The sequence below is a fragment of the Haliotis rubra genome, unplaced genomic scaffold (genome assembly GCF_003918875.1).
Source record: "Haliotis rubra isolate DU_JTF1 unplaced genomic scaffold, ASM391887v1 Scf126, whole genome shotgun sequence".
Taxonomy (NCBI): domain Eukaryota; kingdom Metazoa; phylum Mollusca; class Gastropoda; order Lepetellida; family Haliotidae; genus Haliotis; species Haliotis rubra.
This window is the reverse complement of record NW_025765181.1, coordinates 1,571,639-1,598,753: the sequence shown is the minus strand read 5'-3', so window position 1 is coordinate 1,598,753 and position 27,115 is coordinate 1,571,639. Positions and strand designations below refer to the sequence as shown.

At 37.0% G+C, this 27,115-nt stretch overlaps 1 protein-coding gene across 4 annotated transcripts in view; it reads right to left on the bottom strand.

Moving 5' to 3' along the window:
- Nucleotides 1-27,115, bottom strand: part of LOC124266484 (complexin-like) — a 286,478-nt gene that overhangs the window by 172,760 nt on the left and 86,603 nt on the right. For 2 of the 4 annotated variants that reach the window (XM_046701276.1, XM_046701279.1), the window contains exon 3: nt 15,090-15,346. The gene's annotated coding sequence lies outside the window, so the exon portion shown is untranslated. The remainder of the gene's footprint in view (nt 1-15,089; nt 15,347-27,115) is intronic. The other 2 variants (XM_046701275.1, XM_046701277.1) reach the window with 1 other exon arrangement.

Here is a 27,115-nt window from a genome sequence, read left to right as displayed (position 1 = left end):
TGAAACACGAAGTATCAACAGTCTACTGACTACAGTGATCAACTGATGTGGGCAGTTCACACAACTGTGGATAATAAAGTCCCCTCGTCACATCATCTTCATGTTGTCATGAAACACGAAGTATCAACAGTCTACTGACTACATGAAGATGATGTGGGGAGTTCACACAACTGTGTATAATAAAGTCCCCTCATCACATCATCTTCATGTTGTCAGGAAACACGAAGTATCAACAGTCTACTGACTACAGTGATCAACTGATGTGGGCAGTTCACACAACTGTGGATAATAAAGTCCCCTCGTCACATCATCTTCATGTTGTCATGAAACACGAAGTATCAACAGTCTACTGACTACAGTGATCAACTGATGTGGGGAGTTCACACAACTGTGTATAATAAAGTCCCCTCATCACATCATCTTCATGTTGTCATGAAACACGAAGTATCAACAGTCTACTAACTACAGTGATCAACTGATGTGGGGAGTTCACACAACTGTGTATAATAAAGTCCCCTCGTCACATCATCTTCATGTTGTCAGGAAACATGAAGTATCAACAGTCTACTGACAACAGTGATCAACTGATGTGGGGAGTTCACACAACTGTGTATAATAAAGTCCCCTCGTCACATCATCTTCATGTTGTCAGGAAACACGAAGTATCAACAGTCTACTGACTACAGTGATCAACTAATGTGGGGAGTTCACACAACTGTGGATAATAAAGTCCCCTCGTCACATCATCTTCATGTTGTCATGAAACACGAAGTATCAACAGTCTACTGACTACAGTGATCAACTGATGTGGGGAGTTCATACAACTGTTCATATTAAAGTCCCTTGGATGTGATTTCATCTAGATGTTAATATTAAACCATGAGCATCTAGAAGTTCAAGCTGAGATCAACACCAGGGGATGCTACTTTCATAATGAATTGCAGAACATGAAACCATGCATTCAGTCCAGAAACAGCGAGAATATATCGGAATTCTCCAACTCTAATTAAATTAACAAAATAGTCAGGTTGGTCTTTTGTGGATACACTACTACACAAAACAAATATATCCATGATCGTGACCTGTCAGAATCCAGTCTTTAAACATCAAGTGGGCAAGAGGAAAGGAGCAGGGCTGGCAGAATGCTGCTTTGCATAGTATGTTGTTTAGGGCTGTAATATTGCATCGAACTATCGATGTATTGCAATTGATGGCCCTCAATCTCTGATGGCAATTAATCGATGGTAGAATTGAAAAACTATCGATGCATGGATAGTATGTGTGACTATTGATAGTTTAATAATTAACTTCGGTTGATAAATGCACAGCACAAAATAGAGGAAGTACCAGATTTATTCACTTTGATTTAGAGTTATCCACCCCTGTTACCTCTTAACAAACTTGATCTGGGTTTCAAGTTTCTTGTCAGTTTTTAAGAGAGACTGAAACTACTTCAGCTTGTTCTTATTTCATATAAACTATACATTCATTTGGGAAATGACTTCAAATGAGACAATTCAAGGAGAAAAATAACTATTGCAATAGTTAGTCACAATAGACTATCGCTATCACAATAGTTAGTCACAATAGACTATCGCTATCGCAATAGTTAGTCACAATAGACTATAAGCTATCACAATAGTTAGTCACAATAGACTATCGCTATCGCAATAGTTAGTCACAATAGACTATCGCTATCACAATAGTTAGTCACAATAGACTATCGCTATCACAATAGTTAGTCACAATAGACTATCGCTATCACAATAGTTAGTCACAATAGACTATCGCTATCACAATAGTTAGTCACAATAGACTATCGCTATCACAATAGTTAGTCACAATAGACTATCGCTATCACAATAGTTAGTCACAATAGACTATCGCTATCACAATAGTTAGTCACAATAGACTATCGCTATCACAATAGTTAGTCACAATAGACTATCGCTATCACAATAGTTAGTCACAATAGACTATCGCTATCGCAATAGTTAGTCACAATAGACTATCGCTATCACAATAGTTAGTCACAATAGACTATCGCTATCACAATAGTTGTTTCCCCCTCAATAGTCCCCCCTAATGTTGTTATGCTTCAGCTCTACAGGACAAGATGCCCAGTGTGGCGCAGGTGATGTTGATCAGTTTTGTAAAACCAAGTGAGTATGTTTTCATGAAGCTTTTAGCAAAATATTTTAGTTGTGTTGTCTAGAAGCTGTTGAAACTGCTGTTGAAGTCCACAGTCCAAAGTTTTCATCCCTATTCCAAATGGCATTGGTCAGCTGTTGACACAATAGTAGAGCGGTTAAAAACATATCTGCTTTGAATGTTCTTGCATATAACTGACTCATACCGAGCAAAAATGTTTGGGTAGATAAACGAGACTGATTATTCTCTGGTATTAACATTTTATATATCATTGATTACAATATCAAAGTTAAATTTGGAGAGATATTTATGCCTATTGTTAACTTACTACAATTGTTGCACGGCTGGGGGATGCGAGGCTGAGATAGTTTGAATAGTTTGCTTCAAGAAAGGTTCGAGGGACATTGGCTGACCACTAGTCTGTCTCACAGTCCCTGAACCACATTATTTTCCCTACTGCCAAGCTCTCTCTGCAGTGCTTAAGCCCTAAATAAAGCAAGTCTAGAATTCCTCAGGTTCTGAATCTCTGGTCTCTCTAGGGCTCATTTTCAATATAAATGGGCTTGTTTGTTACTATCAAAATTATATATATTCAGAGACTAAGCCTTAGTCTAGCTGACCACCTACTCAACGCAATTGAATTCCGGTCCACTGGTCTTGAAAACCAGGCTATATACAGTACTACTTACATGGAGGGACTTATACCTGCTTTCTGTAGTCTACATTGATCAGCACAGGGCGTGATTATGGTAGACGCTGCTGTAAGCTGTAGATTGTCAGGTAATCAGTTTATCCCATTGATTGCTACAGGTGAGTCATTCTGGGTACTAATAACATTTTTTCTGCTGCCTCAGTGGCCGCTTCTAGGATTATCTTGAATTATTATGATAAATTTCCCTGACCAATTGTTCAGCACAGCTCCATACAGGTTCTGGTTCCAGCCACCCACAGTTATAGACAGACATCCCCTAAAGGGCTGGCAGCTTCCTGTGTCAAACAACCATATATCAAAGAGTGATGTTTTGTTTCCTATTTATTTCGGGTAAAAATAATCTCCTCTTTCCCCTCACCCAAACACAAATTTCAGACAAGAATATATTTTACCAGCCAGCAACTCATTTTGGGAAAGGATGTGCATTCCTTCCTTACTGAGGTTTCTAAAATTGTCAGGTACCAATGTGAGCCATCTCTTTAATTAAAAACAACAATCATAATTAAATGCTACTGTGAGTAAATGAAACTTTTGATTTCCCAACGTAATGAAAAATACTGCGTGTTTGTTGAAATCACCGTGGCCCAGAAGGATGTTACTGATGAGGTTGTCCCAATCCATTATGGAACTGTTTTTTATAAATTTCTTTGATGTTTAGTTTAGAGGATTTATCATATTAAACCATACAAATGTAAACGGAGTAATGCTTTGCAAATTTGGTTTATCCCCCATTTAACAGCAGCGTTAAAAAGACATGGCAGATAGGTGTCCAGTAAAATTCATCAGTACAGAATTACAAATGGTTGTTTTCTTTCAAAGATTCAGTGATACTGTAACGGTTGCTTGGACATAATCAGGTCTGCAACAAGGGTGCAGTATTTCAACAACATACAAGGAGTGATTGATAAGTCCTAAGCCTCATTCTGCATCTTCCGTAAGTTTGTCCTGTCACGATTATGGAAAAATGACACAACCAGCCACAATCAAAATACAATGACACACGACCATCGTTCAATCAAGGAAAAATGACACACAATCAGAGTATAATGACACACAATCAACACACAATCAGAGTTCAATGACACACAATCAACACACAATCAGAGTACAATGACACACAATCAACACACAATCAGAGTACAATGACACACAATCAAATCATATTCAGAGTACAATGACACACAATCAAGCCATATTCAGAGTACGATGACACACAATCAAACCATATTCAGAGTACAACGACACACAATCAACCCACATTCAGAGTACAATGACACACAATCAACCAATCATCAGAGTACAATGACACACAATCAACCCACAGTCAGAGTACAGTTACACACAATCGACCAATCATCAGAGTACAGTTACACACAATCAACCAATCATCAGAGAATAATGACACACAATCAACCAATCATCACAGTATAATGACACACAATCAACCCAGTCAGAGTACAGTTACGCACAATCGACCAATCATCAGAGTACGACAATCATCATCAGAGTACAGTTACACACAATCAACCAATCATCAGAGTATAATTACACACAATCAACCAATCATCAGAGTATAATGACACACAATCAACCAATCATCAGAGTATAATGACACACAATCAACCAATCATCAGAGTACAGTTACACACAATCAACCAATCATCAGAGTATAATGACACACAATCAACCAATCATCAGAGTATAATGACACAATCAATCAATCATCAATCATCAGAATATAATGACACACAATCAACTTAATCATCCAATCATCAGTATAATGACACACAATCAACCAAGTCATCAGAGTACAGTTACGTTACTCAACCAATCATCAGATCAACAATCAACAATCATCAGAGTACAGTGACACACAATCAACCAATCAACCAATCAGAGTATAATTACACACAATCAACCAATCATCAGAGTATAATGACACACAATCAACCAATCATCAGAGTATAATTACACAATCAACCAATCATCAGAGTATAATGACACAATCAACCAATCATCAGAGTATAATGACACACAATCAACCAATCATCAGAGTATAATGACACACAATCAACCAATCATCAGAGTATAATGACACACAATCAACCAATCATCAGAGTATAATGACACACAATCAACCAATCATCAGAGTATAATGACACACAATCAACCAATCATCAGAGTATAATGACACAATCAACCAATCATCAGAGTATAATGACACACAATCAACCAATCATCAGAGTATAATGACAATCAATCAACCAATCATCAGAGTATAATGACACAATCAACCAATCATCAGAGTATAATGACACACAATCAACCAATCATCAGAGTATAATGACACACAATCAACCAATCATCAGAGTATAATGACACACAATCAACCAATCATCAGAGTATAATGACACACAATCAACCAATCATCAGAGTATAATGACACACAATCAACCAATCATCAGAGTACAGTTACACACAATCAACCAATCATCAGAGTATAATGACACACAATCAACCAATCATCAGAGTATAATGACACACAATCAACCAATCATCACCAATCACACAATCAACCACAGAGTACAGTGACACAATAATCAACCAATCATCAGAGTACAGTACATCAACCAATCATCAGAGTATAAATCAACCAATCATCAGAGTACAATGACACACAATCAACCAATCATCAGAGTAGTAACAATCATCAGAGTCAACACAATCAACCAATCATCAGAGTATAATGACACACAATCAACCAATCAGAGTATAATGACACACAATCAACCAATCATCAGAGTATAATGACACACAATCAACCAATCATCAGAGTATAATGACACAATCAATCAACTAATCAATCATCAGAGTATAATGACACACAATCAACCAATCATCAGAGTATAATGACACACAATCAACCAATCATCAGAGTACAATGACACACAATCAACCAATCATCAGAGTATAATGACACACAATCAACCAATCATCAGAGTACAATGACACACAATCAACCAATCATCAGAGTATAATGACACACAATCAACCAATCATCAGAGTATAATGACACACAATCAACCAATCATCAGAGTACAATGACACACAATCAACCAATCATCAGAGTATAATGACACACAATCAACCAATCATCAGAGTATAATGACACACAAATCAACCAATCATCAGAGTATGAATGACACACAATCAACCAATCATCAGAGTATAATGACACACAATCAACCAATCATCAGAGTATAATGACACACAATCAACCAATCATCAGAGTATAATGACACACAATCAACCAATCATCAGAGTATAATGACACACAATCAACCAATCATCAGAGTATAATGACACACAATCAACCAATCATCAGAGAGTATAATGACACACAATCAACCAATCATCAGAGTATAATGACACAATCAACCAATCATCAATCATCAGAGTATAACCAATGACACACAATCAACCAATCACCAGAGTACAGTTACACACAATCAACCAATCATCAGAGTATAATGACACACAATCAACCAATCATCAGAGTATAATGACACACAGTCAACCAATCATCAGAGTATAATGACACACAATCAACCAATCATCAGAGTATAATGATACACAGTCAACCAATCATCAGAGTATAATGACACAATCAACCAATCATCAGAGTATAATGACACATCCGCAAATGAAGAGAAGTAAAGGTAGTAGCATCTACTTCATGAAAGTCTACATGAACATGTAATGTGCTGGAAGTATCATACCGCTGACTGACATATTGCACTGGTACACAGATCTGTGTTTAATCGCTTAGAAAATCGGTTTCTTCTCTTAAAACATCATATTTTGGAAATTCATGGAAGTGCAATCCTCTCAGACACACTCAATTCAATTTGTTTCAAACTGTTCTTCAGCAGCGAGGCTCACACATCTTATTTGAACAGGACATCATGGTCGAATGTTTCATTACATCAAAGCTGGTTAATCAATTCCACGATTTTTTGGAAACTACCACTCGCCACTGAAGAACTTAGGCTATTGAAATCCCTCAGTCAGTTTTTATTTTATTCATGAGATAGAGGCCTGATTTAAAAAGGTGCCATGCATAGAATACCTACAGGATGAATAATGCACCTGCCTGTTTCTAAGATGACAGCTCTCAAGTGCTTCACCTCTCGGCTCAATAACACCTCGTCTTTCTCCAATAAGCCCTTCACAGGCTGTTGAATCATTAACAAGGCTGGTACAGATCTTCCAGCTAGAGCACAGGTTCACTCTGTGATGCTGCAGTTTACTATGCAGAGTTGTCTCCCTTATGTGGAACAGGATCCTATGAGGTTTGTTTTGCCTTGATTATGATCAGAGGTTGACACCAAGACTGGGTTTTACACATTAGCCGTGTGGAAAATTGAACCTTGGTTATGCCAGTTTTCCAAATAATGTCAAGATGGTGTATATGCAGAGATGCCAATCCCAAAGTGTTTCAAACAGTAGTTTCAAGGATCAAAATTAGTAGTTTGACCATAAAATTAGCAGTCAACTAAATACTAAAATCACAAAGGTATTGAAATCAGCTTCAGATTTCTGACAGAATATTTCACTAAAATTACGTTTGTTTTTTTGCAATTATTCCTGTTCAAATATGTCATTAAATTTTATGAATGGAAGGTAAGTGAAGTTGAAAATGTATTTAATCGACGAATATATAGTTTTTGTCTTTATACCTGAATTCTAATGAAGTTTCTTCAAATTTCGTAGAAATTTCGAGTGCAATGGTACTGGCATTGTTTGAGGCTAAAATTTGTAGCGACTATGATAAAAACGTAGAGGTTGGCATCTCTGTGTATGGGGAAATATGGAGGTCACATTTAATGAATCTTGAAAGTCATGCGTTTAGGTACAGCAGGACCTTGCTAGTATGGATCCTGTATATTCAGAAACCCGTACTACCACAGAATTACAGCTTAGCCCCTAACACATACACCAAGTGGTGCAAGGTTGTGTGGACTGTGCACAGGTTACAAATCACAGGTCACAGAGCAGAGGTCACTGGTCACAGGTCACAGGGGAAGTTCAGCAGCTTTGTCAGTAGAAAGTTGTTGAATGGGTGACAATGTTTGGCAGCATGACACTTGAAAGTGTCTAGGGTCTCTTGAGAGCTTTTGTGGTCTCCTTAGGCCAAGGCCTTTTGATTGAAATTTGCCTGTTTACTCAGTGAATGGGTACCCGGTAGGATGAAACAATAATATCGACTGTTAACCTTCTAGCACCTCACAGGCAGCTTGTGTTGTATACTCCCAAAGGAGCTGAGAATGAAAACTGCAGGCACACTAATCCTTTGACTGGGGTGGGAAGTGCTTCAAGGATACTTTGCATATTAGTAACTTTTTAACTGCTAAGCTAAATTCACAGTTTACTACAGACACATGTAAAGAAAATCCTCGCCTTTCTTTACAGTTTACATTTACATTAAGAGTGAGTGAGTGAGTGAGTGAGTGAGTGAGTGAGTGAGTGAGACTACTTTTACGCTGCTTTTAGCAATATTCCAGCAATATCATGCCAGGGGACACCAGGGAACACCAGAAATGGGATTCACACATTGTATCCATGTAGGGAATCGAACCCAGGTCTTCAGTGCGACATTTAGCGAATGCTTTAACTACTAGGCTACCCCACCACACCCTTTACATTATTAGGATCCAACATTTCAGAGTACTTTGTGGATAAAATGGTTGTCCATGTAAGAAATGTCACAATTTGTGTATGTTTCTATGAGATACAAACATGCATTGTTACTTATTTGCCTTGAAGTACAGCACATTTTACTAATGCCATACTACAGTGTTAACACTAATGCCATACTACAGTGTTAACACAAATGCCACACTACAGTGTTAACACTAATGCCATCATACAGTCTTAACACTAATGACATAAAAGTATTAACACTAATGATATAATACAGTGTTAACACTAATGATATAATACAGTGTTAACACTAATGCCATCATACAGTCTTAACACTAATGATATAAAAGTATTAACACTAATGATATAATACAGTGTTAACACTAATGATATAATACAGTGTTAACACTAATGACATCATACAGTGTTAACACTAATGACATAATACAGTGTTAACACTAATGACATAATACAGTGTTAACACTAATGACACAATACAGTGTTAACACTAATGACATCATACAGTGTTAACACTAATGACATAATACAGTGTTAACACTAATGACATAATACAGTGTTAACACTAATGACATACAGTGTTAACACTAATGACACAATACAGTGTTAACACTGATGACACAATACAGTGTTAACACTAATGACACAATACAGTGTTAACACTAATGACATAATACAGTGTTAACACTAATGACATAATACAGTGTTAACACTAATGACATAATACAGTGTTAACACTAATGACACAATACAGTGTTAACATTAATGACACAATACAGTGTTAACACTAATGACATAATACAGTGTTAGGAAGTCATAAAATTGTGAACACAACGCAGTAGTGTCATGGTTTCAAGAATATTGTGGTATTGATTTCATCCTTTTCACTGTAAGCAATATATAGCATGTCATAAAAAGGGAATAAAATCTTCATTCAGTATATTATGCCATACATTTCATGATAAGGTTTATTTATTTCTTTTGTGGCTCTGTCACTTCACATCGACTGACTTAAGACATGACACAATACATTATGGCTCAAGTTACACAATATACCCTCACAACACAACCTTCCATAAGGATGCTTACTGATATGTCAATTGCCTCGGACGTTATTTATCAAAATATACAACCTGTACTTACCTGAGGTATAGTTTTCACAAGCAATATAATAACCTCTTTCTTTCCTGGAAATCTTTACTACCATGTAACTCAATACTGCAGCCTGTTATACATTTTAAAATATTTCAAACCTGTATACCACAAAGCCGTCATTATTGATTCGCCATTATTTAGCCGACAAGGCCATACTCATAAAAGGGAAAGTCTTTGAAGCCATGCTCCGGAAATGTCAGAAATCATTATTTGAAGTGTGTCATAAAATAAGTTTGTTTTTTGTTGTAAATTGATCATAAACTGAACTTGCAAGCATATCAATGATTTCATATCAATACTTTCGTTGCTATAGTTTTGAAAGAATTGCTGTGAGCATGAGAAAGACAAAAGCAAACTTCAAAAGGTGCTGGGCAAATCCACTTGGAGGATGAACTAAAGATAAATTGATGTTACTTGATATTTGACATGTTTAATGAAATTCATCTGAGTATCCAAGCTATGAACATTCTGTCACAAAGTTAGTAATAAATTCTTATTTTAACTGTGGTAGTTCACAAGGAAATGTCAAGGGTCTTCCCTAAGATATTTTGCTTGTTGCTCTCTCAAGGTCTAGCCCAACAGTGTGGTAGTATAGTGATTGAGGTGTTCACTTGTCACACCAAAGTCCAGGTTTGAGTCCCCACATTTTATTATGTCTGAAGCCCATTTCTGGGGTCTTCTGCCATGAGACTACAGGAATGTTGCTACAAACTTCATAAAATCGTAACGACTCACTATATCAGCAATATTATCCTTCAAGCCATGTTAACCTTTACCCACACCAAATTTCTTGGATAGTCACAATACGGTATTTAAAATAACCTTTTCACCTTACTGCCATGCCATTTGATTTTGGTGGTTGCTACCGGTGACCAGTCACAGACAAACCTATAACCTTCACCTTGTATTGACACTAATGATTCTACAGTAAGTGAATTTGTATTCAAAACCAAATCCCCTGTTGGATTCATCATCATCTCAATCATCTGAGTGTCAAGATGGATGTGGCAAGAATTGGGGCATTGGAAAATGTCATCATCTGTTATGACAATATATGTTTCAACTGTAGAATTTTAAGACTAATATTACCATATACATCTTAATTTTCCCAAATCAAGTTAAAGCTTTGTTTATCAGATTTTACTGGTAACAGAAAAATGTCAACAAATGGAAGGTAAAATATATACTATAACTGATAAAAGTCTCACTGAATATTCAAACAAAATGACATAAAAAATAACACCCTTAAATACATCTGAATTTATTTCATTGGATATTTTTGTAAAACTTGATATTATCCATGCCAGCTAGAGTGAGTGAGTTTAGTTTTACGCCGCACTCAGCAATATTCCTGCTATATGGCAGCGTTCTGTAAATAATCAAGTCTGGACCAGACAATCCGGTGATCAACAGCATGAACATGGATCTACGCATTTGGGATACGATGACATGTGTCAATCAAGTCAGCGAGCCTGACCACCTGATCTCGTTAGTCGCCTCTTACGACAAGCATGGGTTACTGAAGATCAATTCTAACCCGGACCTTCACAGGTCCGATGCCAGTAAGAATGAATTGTATTTTATTATAATGTTTGAGAATGACTGTACTTTTTAAAAATTGGAAAGAATATAGGATAAAATTCCCTTGACAAACAGCAGGAGATGCTGAATAAGACATTCAAGTCAGACAGGTCAGGTCATTGAAAAATCAGAACTTTGTTAAATAAGGCCAGACCGATTGTATTCCTTGTTTTACGGATTTTTGTCCTCCAAAAACCTTAAGGCAGGAGGAAAAAAAAATTTAAAAAATAAAATCACCAGTCAAAGTAATATTCCTTCTAAATATTAAAAGTATTTTTCTTCTGGCAATTTATGCAGTGTATATGGGGCAAAAAACAATAAAAAAAAAAATTCTTGTAGGTTTACATTTTTGGCCAATAGAACATAAGGATTTATTTTTTGAGTGGAGAAAATTATTATTTTTTTTTCTTATTCTAGAAAAAAACACGACCGGCGGATCCGTAAAACAAGAAATAAAATTGGTCTGGCCTAAGCGTGAATGATAAAACATAAACAGGCAATGTTATGTATTCAAAGACCATCACATGACATCATATCAGTATTTTCATCTTGAGATGTGTTTTGACCATAAATCTAAGACTATTTCACAGGGTTACACCGAACAAAGTGTTGTTGACCGAAGCTGGGCTGTCGACTGTTATAACCGACGGATCAACTACTGTGAACAAACTATGACCAGACATAACACTGTGCTCTGTGACAAACACAACAGGTCTGTAGCTAGATTACAGTGTTTATTGGAAGCTAAGTAATGTTATATATGCCATTAATTCAACCTGGTGCTGCGAACCTGGAGAGACAATGAACTGCAGTCTGCGATGTTCCAGACTAGAAAATGTCCCCAAGTGTGTTTGTTATATGAGGCGATCAAATGGACTGGGTGGTCAGGCTCACTGACTTGGTTAACATCATCACATTAATTGTGTGGATCGATGCTCATGACGTCAATCACTGGATTGTCTGGTTCAAACACACTTATTTACAGACCACCATTTACAGCAAAAATATTGCTGAGAAAGGCATTAAACAACAAAGTACATAGAAAAAGCTAGGCTCTTTTATTAATTATTATTTTTTCTGATTAAATTCATGATTTACAATCCTAAGATGGACTGTTATGGTTCAACATTAACTTTCTGGATCCACCCTTCTTATTAATTAATTCTTCTACCATCATTACTTAGGAACACTTGGATAAGGACTAAGGCATTTTAGCCAACCCTCGTCCTTATCCACATGGTCACGATAATTCCGATTATCGATCATTTTAGATCGATAATCAGAAATATATTCCATAATGATTATCCATATGAAAATTGTGCCATTGATAATATCGTACATAAACTTTTGTCATAGAATAAAGTTTTACTTTACTCACGCAATACACAAAGTTAGGACTATATTCATGGGCTGCTTCAAACTGTGTTCAGGACTGCTGTGTTAGTAATCCATCCATAAACATGTCACCACTCACCAGTGATGTAAAATATATGTATTTGGCAGTTTTGCTCAAAGTTACTTCATCAATATTTATCGATAATAAATTGATATTTAATTAACGATAATTGATCTCTATGATCTCTATTGATAGCCAGCCCTAATAAGGCCATCAAGACGGTTAGGACGAGCAATTCATCAGTGAATGGAGGTTTTCTTAGTCAAGGTAACATACAGATGAAAGACAATAGGTAAACAAACCTGGAAACATTACAACAAACAACATTATGCTTCAACAATCATTCCCATTTGCCATACTCTATCAAAATAATTTAAAGCTGAAAGTAGAATATGAGAATACACATTGTGATTCACCACCTGAAATCTGTAACATCTGCAAGTTAAATTCATCTGCCTTCATGTAAATACAGTGACAAAATGCTTTCCATAAATATAACAACTCTGTTATTTCACAGTTCCCACTATATCAAAACAATGCGTCCATGGCTCACCATCCAGCTGTATGGCGTGCAGGTGCATGATTATAAATAGGTGTGTCACACCTACACACAGCACGTACACAAAACAACTAAACCCAAAACACAAATGGATAATTGAACAAACACAGGAATATACAGTTCAAGATAAAAAGGGGAATTGCACTGAACAACATATTTGTCTGGAAATGTCTTCCACATGTCTACCATTAAACCTTTCTACAACACATGGAATTCTTATAAGTCTTGGTCCAAAGGATTGCACTTTCAGCTAGAAATGTATATTGCCTACAGGTTGACAAGAGTATTGCTATATTCCCCAGTCACCAGTCTATATTAGCCAAGGATATCTCTTGTAAACCTGCCAACTTTCTTACTTTATGGACATGCCAGCAAAAGTTAAAAGTTATAACTAGATTTAGAACATGTTTTAAAAAACATTGGTAATTTTTTTCTAAAATACTGTACATATTTTAAGTATTCATCCTAAAGAAATAAATCTCAAATCAATTCTATTTTGTGTTAACTAGAAATTAAGTTGGTCTGGCCTTTTTGGAGTATTTCAAATTCAATAAAAACAACAACTAATGTATGGCATTTCTTTGAACCCAATCTAAATGTACAAGAAGATCAAGATGGAATTCATGAATACAAAAACATTAGAAAGAACACGATTTCAATTTACACATGCAAATTTAAATGTCTTCCAGTTTCAAGGTCACCTGATCAATTCAAGTTCAAAGACTACATATCAACGCTTGACGCTGACACAACCAAAGAATGGAAGTTCATACATTATATGCAAATTCTGCTCTGAAAAAAACCCAGGAACGCAAGTGTCATGAATTATTTAAGTCAATCTAATTATGTCCATGAATATATCCTACAACATATTCTACAAAAGTACATCATGAAGACACAATAAAGACGAGTCCAAGATGACATCCATATCAGATTTGCCATAATGGTTGATGAAATAGAGAACAAATCTATGAGAAACTTATCATATTGTATAAACATCAATCACTGGAATTTCATTTGCTGAGAATATTAAGAATTATGTCTAAATTCCTTTGCCCATTTATTCCTACGACAGAAAATCTATTAACTTTGTGGCCTGCTACAGCAGTCTCCTCTCAAATCTGATGAATTGATTTTCAAATACGAAATGGAATGCATATGGGTACATTCATTTTATTATAAATGAACTGGAAAGGTTAAGTCATGGAGACCTGTATGAAACACGCCATGATAGTGTGAGTTTGTGTTTGTACAGAGGAGACCCAACACAAAACACATCCAGGCATTGAATCAAGCATAATTCAACAGGAGAAATATGTTAATTCAAAATGACCTCTTAGTTGAGTGATGGAGATCACTTAAAGGCTTCCCTAATCAACATATAGCTGCAACCCCATTACATCATTGCCAAAATTGTCCAAAAGGTTAGAATCGGAATTAAACTTATATGCTTCTTAAATATGTTTCCAGCCACTCCTATCCATCCAGTTCCATTGCAAAAGAATGGTAAAGATATATTCTGGAAGTAGCTGCAGAATTCTGGCAATGGATTCACGGGGAAATATTTGACCTTGAATTGTGTTCATATGAATGCCACTATTGAGAATATACATTACATGATAAATATTGTTCTGTTATTGATAGAGATATGAAAATGAAAAGTATTGGCAAAATGCAGTCATTCAAATAATACAAGCATTTGACTGTAGTCTCCCAAAGTATAATGCAGTCAGTTAACTTCTTGCAGATTCAAATGGTGTCTTCCAAATACATATAACTTATAAAGATAGTGGCACTAGAGTCTACGGACTCACCTTATTAAAACCTTTCCCAAGGAAAAAGCCCCAAAGTAACTGCTAACTTTCCACTGAAAACATGTATCAAGTTTAGGCAAAACAAATTACTAGTACCTCCTTGTAAAATGGTTGCCAACTGAGGAACTCTCCGTGTATAACGTCCCGCAAATGCCGAGTGCCGATATTGGTTGCCGTTGGAATAATCAGAGACCCAACCTTCTATTGATTTTCCTGATGAAGATCGGGGGCCGTTTCAAAACCGGGCAGGCCCATTTCTGTAAGGGAACGCATCAAATTATTTAACCTTGTATTGTTGAGGTGATATTTAGCACCATGTCTATTGGTTGGCTTCACGACTATTCCTGCATTTCCAGGCTGCCAAGCAACCTTTGCCGCCATAATGGAGTAATGGCGATTAGCTTTATGGGTGATGTGATATTAAATAAAATAAATCAAATAATATGCATGGATGGCGCCAGGATCGTTGGCATCGTCCAGCACATAGCTACAGCAGAGTAGTGAGAGGAAGTGAGGATATTACGCCCCAGAGTCATTTGTGTGAGGGATATTTACTGGAGAGACATCTCCTTTACAGGATTGCTTCCACACTGTGAACTCGCTGGAGATGGCTTAATGGCTTTACTCGATTTGTGTGGGATTATCTTTCAGACTGTCAAAAAGCAAGATTCGATTTATCCTGACAAAGATAAAGCTTCGTCATTAGCAATATCTGCAGATGATTTTTAAAATTATATAATTTCTATCAGAAATCCCTAAAGCACGTTCTTTGCCAACATTTGAATTGTTTTGGGGCATAAACATAAAACATCAGTGTAAAAGAATACCCAGTCTTCACGATCCTCGGAAACAAATACTGTTTGTTGTAAAGGAAAAACCATCTGTGAAAATTATTTGAATGGATCACTGAAAATCAGTGGTGACACCAGGTGTTTGCAAAATGGTAAGCATGTCCTGCCCTACTGGTAGCACCAACATTCACAAAAATCGCCGAAAAATAGAAGTATTTTGGCCTGATGCTGCAAGAATAAGTGTAAGGGGAATAAAAGTTCAGATGTGCAGTGTTCAAAATTATGGGGGTTCCAAGGGGCATGGAGGTTAACTTTGTGGACCCAGATAATAATATTTGAACACTGTGTTATTTATGTTAATGTAAAAACAACCCTTGTCTATCATGCTACATATAGAACATCTCACCCAAGTGTCTACTGATATCAATTATATCAACACGAGTTGATAAAGTTACAAATATCCGAGGCTTGCTGAGGATATATTTACCTTTATCAACGAGTGTTGATATAATTGATATCAGTAGACATGAGGGTGAGATTCTATTTATCATCCAAAATCATTCTTCATTAGTTTTCAATGGAAAATGTACATCTGAACATGGTACTGCCATTAAACTTGCAGTGCAGCGATGTCATAGCATTGTGACGTCATCAAGTTCATGATGTTATAGCATTGTGATGTCATCAAGTTCATGATGTTATAGCATTGTGATGTCATCAAGTTCATGATGTCATAGCATTGTGATGTCATCAAGTTCATGATGTCATAGCATTGTGATGTCATCAAGTTCATGATGTCATAGCATTGTGATGTCATCAAGTTCATGATGTCATAACATTGTCAGGGCATTGTACAAAATGTACTGTCAAAATGATATCCCCTAGGAGATGTTGTATGATTTCACACAAGCAATATCTCCTGTGGAACACAGTTTTATATGATAGAATGTTTTCTTTTCTTTTGTGCAGCAAGTTTCAAAAACGACCATAAACATAAATATATTGTTTTGTTACACATAGAAACATTTTGTATCAAGTAAACAACCTCGCAATAAAGAAAGTTATTTCACATCTTGGCAATGTTGCCACACTTGTGGAAGATCTGATCCTTGCTATCAGAATATAAACAACCAACACAATGACTGATTGTGGAAGATCTGATCCTTGTTCTCAGAATATACATAGACAACACAATAACTGATTGTGGAAGATCTGATCCTTGCTATCAGAATATACATAGACAACACAATAACTGATTGTGGAAGATCTGATCCTTGTTCTCAGAATGTAAACAACCAACACAATGACTGATTGTGGAAGATCTGATCCTTGTTCTCAGAATATACACAGACAACACTGTGACTGATTGTGGAAGATCTGATCCTTGCTCTCAGAATATACATAGACAACACAATAACTGATTGTGGAAGATCTGATCCTTGTTCTCAGAATATACATAGACAACACAATAACTGATTGTGGAAGATCTGATCCTTGTTCTCAGAATATACACAGACAACACAATAACTGATTGAAGATCTGATCCTTGTGGAAGATCTGATCCTTGTTCTCAGAATATACACAGACAACACAATAACTGATTGTGGAAGATCTGATCCTTGTTCTCAGAATATACATAGACAACACTATAACTGATTGTGGAAGATCTGATCCTTGCTATCAGAATATACATACAATAACTGATTGTGGAAGATCTGATCCTTTCTCAGAATATATCAACAATATTGTGGAAGATCAACACAAATAACTGATTGTGGAAGATCTGATCCTTGTTCTCAGAATATAACAACACAATAACTGATTGTGGAAGATCTGATCAACACTGTGACTGATTGTGGAAGATCTGATCCTTGTTCTCAGAATATACACAGACAACACTGTGACTGATTGTGGAAGATCTGATCCTTGTTCTCAGAATATACATAGACAACACAATAACTGATTGTGGAAGATCTGATCCTTGTTCTCAGAATATACATAGACAACACTGTAACTGATTGTGGAAGATCTGATCCTTGTTCTCAGAATATATAGACACAACAACAGAATATACACAACAACTGATTGATTGTGGAAGATCTGATCAACTTCTGTCCTCTCATTGAATAGAACCATAGACAACACAATAACACAATAACTGATTGTGGAAGACTGATCCTTGTTCACCTGATACAACCAACACAATAACTGATTGTGGAAGATCTGATCCTTGCTATCAGAATATACATGACAACACAATAACTGATTGTGGAAGATCCTGTTGTCAACCTTGTGGACTACCCCTCAGAATATACACAGACAACACAATAACTGATTGTGGAAGATCTGTTCTCACTGACAACACAATGACTGATTGTTTGGTTTGTTCTCAGAATATACATAGACAACACCTGACTTTTTGTTAGCAATATTCCAGCAATATCACGGTGGGGGACACCTGAAATGGACTTCACACATTGTACACATGTGGGGAATCTAACCCATGCATTTGGTGTGACAAGAGAACACTTTAACCATTAGGCTACCCCACACACCCCTGTTGTCAGAATCTAAACAGACAACACAATGACTGATAGTAGAAGATCCAAGCTGTCACATTTCTGCCAAGCCTTTTTGTAGGTCCATGATAAGATATTAAAGTTACAATATTTTTAGCACTAAGAGGGATTTGTATGAGAGGGCACTGGCCATGCATCTCACTGTGGGCGTAAGTGAACACCATCAGGGTGTGAGTAAGTGAGTGAGGTGGGTTCTTACAGAATCCTATCAAAAAGTGGTGGACTTTGGGTTTCATATTTTATCACATTTGATTATGGGAAGTAACTCCATCTTGAGTTTTCCCCAATTTTAAGCCTTCTGCATTTGCCATCTTATCGCTGTTCACACTGATGTATTTCATAAAATGCATGATATGTGATGGAACATCGTTAACCATTTTTGCACAGGTTCAAAACAGCATATGTTTTATTTCAATCTAACCAGAGGTACAAAATCTGAAAATGGAGATAATTAGGATAACAGCCTCTGCTTTGAAATTTCTCAAACAACAGATGCTCAGCTAAAGAGCAGACACTCAGCAATCTCTGCTAGAACAGGTGCTCAGCAGATTTCTCAAATAGCAGCCGATACACAATTTCTCCAAGAGCAGAAGCTCAGCAATGTCTGAAACAGTAGATGCACAGCAGTTTTTCCATGAGTAGATACTCAGTAAATTTCTCCAAAAGCACATGCTCAGCAATTTCTCCAACAGCAGATTCTAAACAATTTCTCTAACAGCAGATTCTAAGCAATTTCTCTAGGAGAAGACGCTCAGCAATTTCCCAAAGTGCAGACTGAAATGGGAGTTGGTGAGCACGTCACGACTTGTCAAACATTGTAAAACTTGTTGACATCTGTACAGGCCTAGCCACCTTGTACTGGTCTGCGTAAGACTGCAACTGACCAATTGGAGAGCTTCAATTCAAAACGAGATAAATACATATTATCTGTGGAGATGACTGTAGTTATCTGATCGCCATCATCATGTGCTTAAAGTTATAAATTACAAAAAATATTCTCGAATACCTTTGATGTCTGAACCAAACGATATGTTTGGATATTAACCCAGAAACAGAGACAATGACTAATGACTTTCCTGTGCAAAACATCAACTTTGATAAATTAATATCATCATAGTATCTCATTCCTAATGGGTTGGAGCTGTCAGTGCTCAAGTTTAGAAAAATAAGGACTCTTTTAAAACTAAATCACCATTAGTGGTTTGAGACAAAGCTAAACATATTCAACATACTTTGTAACACAAGAACAAACTATAAAGTAACATATTCATAAATGTCACTTTGGAAATGGCAAACGTGTGTGTGTATATATTCAGAGTACAATCCGACCTCTGTACTGAAATTTCTGTCTGCTCTGTGCCTTGAGGATGAAGTTGGGAAGAGGATTTTATCAGACAGACTAATTAATATTTGATACTATGACCACTGTGTAAAAAATTCAAACTATTTTAATTTGATATTTCAGACAAATAAAAATGAAGGAACATTTCAAATACACAGTGTGGGGAGGTGGGGTAACCTAATGGTTAAAACATCTGCTCTTCATGCTGAAGACCCAGGTTTGATTTACCCTTCCCTTTTGAGTCCAAAATGTTTCCATGGAAATCAAGAAAAATAAAAATGACAAAAATCTGTAAATAGCAAAAAGGCACCACTTTAGGTTCTGTATCATAGATCTGCCAAGGTTAGTTGAAAGATGTTTTTGAGTTGTGCTCCAGAGCTTATAATGTAGAAAATAGGCTTGACATGTACCATCAGTGTCACTTACTGTCAAACACTTAAGCTCCCAATATATCACAATACATATCGTAATACGGGTACCTGAATCGCAATATATTACAATACAATTTATTTGCCAATACTAGGCCCTAGTGCCAGCCCACAATACGATGCCACAATTTAACATGGATACCCTGCTTAGAAACAAGAAGCTCAGAACCCTCCAGTCATTGTGCTTTCCTACTGGGTGCCTTAACACCTTCTGTTGTGACCCAGATGGGGATTGAACCCACATTCCATGCTCTGTCCTCTAGACCATGGAGGCGAGGCCTTTTTTTAATCTGAATTCGACTTTATATCACACAGCAAATCGAAAGATGTAACTGAATTCTTAAACCTCAAGTGTGAAAAATGTCAAGTGTAAAAAAAGGGAAAACCCAGAGGTGTGACTACATATAAATAGATTAGTCACAAATTGTCCCAGAAAAATCTGTCACTTCATTTCTAAAGGTGATGCAGATCAAATACTGCTAATAACCAGTCTATGTCAATAATGCAGGAATACTGCACAGCACTCCGTCTGAAACATCCCCTATTAATCAATATGTCTAAGTAATATCTAGAAGCCGCTGTATGAATACAGACACTTACTTGATAAATGAACAGTAAGTAAGCTCAATATTCATATGAATCAACTGGCAACATCTCAGATACATCGGCCTGCACTTTGTGCTAAGAGCATATATTTGGCACAGACAGTTTCATGAAATGTAGGACCTGTTGACAGTTGTAAGCCAGAGATGCTCGGAAATCATTCATTCATGGTCATAACACTTACACTGCAATGTGCCTGAAGGTTGGTTGGTTGGTTGGTTGGTTGGTTGTTTAATGCCACACTCAGCAATATTCCAGCTGTATGGCAGCGGTCTGTTGATAATAGAGTCTAGACCAGACAATCCAGCGATCAACAGCATGAACATCGATCTACGTAGTTGGGAATGAAGGTGTATGTCGGGTAGCAATGTGAACAACATTCTTATGTCTTGGTACGATAAGCTCAGGAATAGAACCACTGATATTCATTTCTGGGCAGATGCTCCATCCGAGACACCACAGAGACGGTCAGCTTCAAGCCAGACATAAGAGTCTGAGGTCATTCACGGCGGTTGATCATAGATCAACCTGACACCTATTCTAAACCTCTTTTTGCTGTTAACAATTTGGCACAACTTCTGTTTCTGGATTTCATTAAAAAATACCATTTTGTGTTATTCAATGTGATGAAACTTATTTTCTACATATAGCCAGACAATTCATTATTTTCATATATACATCATTATGCGATTTATGCTGTCTGATAATAGCAGCATTTTAGGATAAATATTTAGTGAAACAAAATACATCAAATACATGTCTTCTCTGACATAATAAGTTATGACTGACTGACTGACTGAGTTTGGTTTTACGCCGCTTTTAGCAATATTCCAGCAACATCACGGCAGGGGACACCAGAAATGGGCTTCACACATTGTACCCATGTGGGGATTCGAACCCGGGTCTTTGGCGTGACGAGCCAACGCTTTAACCACTAGGCTACCCCTCCGCCCCTAATAAGTTATGATAATAAGTAAACAACAATAAGCATCATCTGTCTAAGTGTCAACTTGACCACTGTCAAAGTAGTGGTGACCTTCACAGCGCTGAACGCAGAGTCTTCAGTGCCAAATCGGAATGCCATGTTTGTTGTTTACGAGCTAACTGACATTTGACACTTATGCCTGTTTGTGAGTTTCCACAGTGTACGATGCCATGAAGCCTAACATTGGGAGGTTTATGCCGCCAGAGCCATCCTTTCTTGGATTTATCCTTCAGCCAAATCGGATCAATCTGCCCAGTAACGAGATTTATTATTTCTGGACTTTGAAATCATTCCCCCTCCTCTCCCATCTCTTCCTGTTGGTGCTTCTACAGGTTTATCCGGGATCAGAGGGTCGCTGCCTGCAGCAGCAAAACAACAGGGGCAAGTGATGTCGGATGCTGGTCCATCCCCGGAATCTGCCCGAGGTGGCTGACTGGCTCTTGTGACGAAAAACCCGATTAAGCAGTTATGAGGAATAGATCTGACATTTTCTCACATATAATTGCAAAAAAGGAATCCCTTGAATGTATGAAGCCCTGGATTTAGGTCTCAGCCCTTTTGTTTATGAGTGACATGAGCTGATTGGAACGGAATAGCTAGACCCTGGGGAAATGTCTCTTAATTATCCCCTTGCCCATGGTTTGCTGTTACCCCGACCGTCAGTGAAAGATCATTGCTAACTTCCTCAAAATGGACCTCAAATATCACCTCAGCTGAAAGTGACCAGCAAACTCACACTATAAAGTCAAGTTACTTTGTGGATGACAGTTTCTTTACTATATTATGGGATGATGTTTCAGCATACATTTTTATACCATTGTCAAGCAACAGAGAAGTATTACAGCACAGAACAGACTTATATACTACATCTTATAGGGATTAACAAAAATAACATGATGGTCCATGATATCCGTTTCCATAAACACTATCATGTTGTATTTGTCTGAGGTGAAGTACTGCACTCTTGCTTGTAGGGGTGGGTATTGCAGAGAATTTTCATATTGCGATACGAAAGCATATATTGCGATATGTATTGCAATATATTGCAGAAGTTAATGCTTGATTTATAAAGCAAAAACACAACAAAATCACTATGTTTGATTATGGTTTAATATAAACTTTATATTTACTTTACCATTCCATCACCGTGTTACTTTTATCAATAGTTCCATCTACTGAACTTTTTCAACCCAAAATGCTGCCATAGTGAAGCCTTTGCCCTAGTATTTGGGACCACAATAAATTGTTCGTTGTTGGGGGTCACCATTTTACAACAAATGCATGACTTCCGGTGTGAAAAATGGAAATATCCCAAGATTTCCGAGTGTTACAAGGTTTTCTAAATGCATGTGAAATTACCAGTTTTCGATCAACGTATCGCAATACGTATGGTTTTCATGTCTGAACGGTATATACCGGTAAACCGGTTATATTGCGCAGCCCTACTTGATTGGCAACAGTGTAAGAATCTATCATAAAACATCTCATCATAATAACATAAAGAAGATGTCCGCCATAAACTATCTTGCCTCTGTTAACTCAGCAGTTGCTACACTGCCAATCAAACAGATAAAACTCACACCATTCTTTAAACCAGTCCACCACTATATCACACTAACATATACCATTAAACTTCTGATAGGGATATGTTTTGCATTCTATTTAAATATACACTTGACACATAATGAGAATCCATTTTATGTGACTAAAACAGAATATCCCTGTCAAAACTGGACATGATTATTTTTAATGGCCACAAGGTAAACTCCCTTTATGATAATCTGACAAGTTTGCAAAGATTCATGTGTTCTGTGATGTAGTGGATCTCTCAAAGAGAAGAAGGTAATTTTGCAGCAATAATTACACATCAAACTAAGCGTCCATTTTCTCATAAAACATGCTTTTAAGTCGGCCGTATTTTGTGGAATGACAGCAGTAGGCAAGCAGGACTAGAGGAGAAGCTGCCTTCATGTCTAATGAATGTTTATAACCTTGAATGGAGGAGTGCTCTACAGTAACTGTCACTCTGTAGAAGCAATTAAATTCTATTTCAGTGTGTAGGACAAGTTTCTCAAGCTGAATTTCCCGAGTGTTCTGCTGATTCTCTGTTCATGATAAAGCTGGTTAATCAAAGAGGATGCTTCAATGCTTTATTAGTTCTAGACGAACAGATGCGGATTTGTTAGGTGCACCTTCTGAAGAAGGAGTTACGGCTGTAGCTTACTGCTTGATGAGAGGAGACAATGTGAACTGTGAAATACTCGGGATGGAGATTAGCAGGCTGCTGTGATGTGAGGTATTACAATATGGTGCTGGGAAGTATTGAGTTGAAGCGTGATAGTCATTACCTACCTTTGCCTTGAACTTTGTGAAATCAGTACCTACCTCTGATATGAAACTTTGGGTTGAAAGAAGGGAAATTGCTACCTTCCCTTGAGCTGAAACTTATGAAATCGTTATCTACCGTTGAACTAGAACTTGGGAAAACAGTTATTACCTTTGATGGTAAAACTTTCGAAATTGCTACACATCTTTGAGTTAGAAAGATGACTACCTACCTCTGTCTTGCCATATTGGCATTACTTGGCTATGCACTAATGAATCCAAGAAGGCAAAGTCATCAATATCCTCCGCAATGCTAAAATGCTCCTCATGAATATGTCAACTAGTTATGATTATGTCAAATGTTACATTGTTCTTCACATTAATCTAACCAAAACATATACATGTAAATTATCCATATACTAGCATGCTTGTATCAACAACAGACTGCCTGAGTGCTTCTACACTTTGATGTACCTCAGTAATGGTGATACTGGAAATAGAGAGGTACTATTGACTTACGTCATTAGGTTCTTGAATACCCACATAGTGGAAGGAGAGTATTGAAAGGTTTTAAAGAAGACTACCACCAATTTCCATCAAAGTCAAGGTTGAAGCCATGGAAAAGCAAAACATAAATTATTCAGAAATCCAAAACTACCAAAAGGCACCAGTTCACCACCAGACCCATCTATGTGCAAAGTTTGGTGAAGAAATATTGAACGGTTTTAAAGTTCTGCTCCAGAAAAAAGGACTACCACGAATTTCAGTCAAAGTAAAAGGTGTTGCCATGGAAATGGAAAAAATATTTTATTCAGAAATCCAAAACTACCAAAAGGCACCAGTTTACCAGTTTACCACCAGACCCATCAATGTGCAAAGTTTGGTGAAGAAATATTGAACTTTTTTTATGTTCTGCTTCAGAAAAGACGAATTTGCACGGACAGACAGAGTCCAAAATAATACCCCCACAAAACGTGTTGTGGGGATAATAAAGTGGAAAAAGTTTTAGTTTTTGAGTCCTGGTTGTTTAATGAAGCACTCAGTATTATTCCAGCTAACTGTGGAAAGTGAAAACATCTCGACAGGACAAACTAGTGGTCAATATTATGACAATGTTTGGTATGATGACCAGCAAGCCCCCAAGCCTGACCACCAAACTATTTACTTTCTTCTTATGATCAGCAGAGGATGTAACAGATTTTATTTAGGAGTACACTTTTTCAGGAAAGTACAGATTCTTGTACTTTTGAGTCCAGCACCTAATCACCAGCACACCAAGTCAGCAATCTAACCCACAGAGCCACTGCAACGCCTACAGACATGGAAGTTGGACAACTGGTAATAGTCTCAAGGTTGACACTATGAATACTCAATGCCCTTTAGAATATGGTCAAATGAAACACATGCTATATTTGGGATTACACTCTCAGAAAAGTACAGGTTATAGTAATTTTGGAGTTGAGTCCATATTGTCAACAATGACAAGATTTAACTGCTGAAGCAAATAATCCCACACCTAGAGCCTGTTTATTGATGACAAAGAGAATCATGATTGAACAACTAAAGGCAAGAGAAATATGAGAGAACAAGGTCATGCCGTATTTCAAGGGTTAAACATCCAAGATCATTGCTATCTGATATCAAAACAAATCTGTACTTAGTTAATTCTGCAGACAAAATACCTTTAAGCTAAAAAATATTGTCTACAGATGTTTCAATTCATGGATCATGACAAACCTGAATGTGATTTTGTTGCAAATATCTGTTTCATCATCTAAGATATCTATGTTCAGTTCATTTCTGACAGAGAAAAGGGTCGTGCATTTGTGTGAAGTATCAACCGTCCAGGAGACAGAGCTGAAAGCATGCACTCTGTAATCAGATTCCACTAGCAAAATTTGGGAAGATGGCCTAAAGCTACCTGCATGACAATTGTTTCCACTGGCCGATATGACTTGACTGCAGCATCGATCGTTACATAATCTATCTTGAGATATTCAGTAGCTACACGGATACATCAGAAATGTTATTTCTGTTAATCCTTTTGCATACCAGTACATTGTTGAATGTGTGACATGACTTTTAATCTTGACACTGAGAATAACTTCACAAGAGTCATCAGAAGATGACAAATCTCCCCGACCCCAATTTGCAACAAAATCATCTAACAGTTACTTTGAAAGAACAAATCATCTAACAGTTACTTAAAGTCCAACTTGATATTTTTAGACTAAATCCAAATCGTTTTCATGGAAATCATGAAAAAAAATATATGCCCAAACGAGATGAGGCAATGACTATATCCCCCTGCATTACATGATGGGGGTATAAATTGACTGACTGAGTTTGGTTTTACGCCGCTTTTAGCAATATTCCAGCAACATCACGGCGGGGAACACCAGAAATGGGGTAGACTGCACTTTACGGGTCCCCGGAAGTTTAGCTACAGACATGCGCAGAAGCCATATTTACATCGAAGCGAGCACTAACGCTGACGCCATTTTTTGTTTGCTCCAGCGAATAACAACATCGCTGTTTTGGTCCATTCAATTACCCTTGGATACTAATCGACACAATAAACAAAACAGGTAAGTTAACATGATGTAGCAGCGTGATAACAAATATCGAAACGCTTCACTTACCTTATAATATTACAAGAACAAATCCTAGCCCTCAACTGAATTGACTTACCTCACAAGAACAAATCCGCACTTGAATTAAATACATCGGGTACATCATGTGAGCTTTCATTTTGGGGATGTCATTTGCTTTATTTCCAGTTTCAACTATTTTAAAATATTGATGGGTTTTGGGTTCAAATACACGGCGGATAAAAGTAAGAAATGTAACGAAAGGATCATCAGAACAACGTAAATATTTCTTCCTCACAATGTACTCAACAAAATAACTATCATACAATCCTTTCAGTAGTTCCATACCTGGGCAGGGGCGCTTTCACCGCTCTCCGCGTAC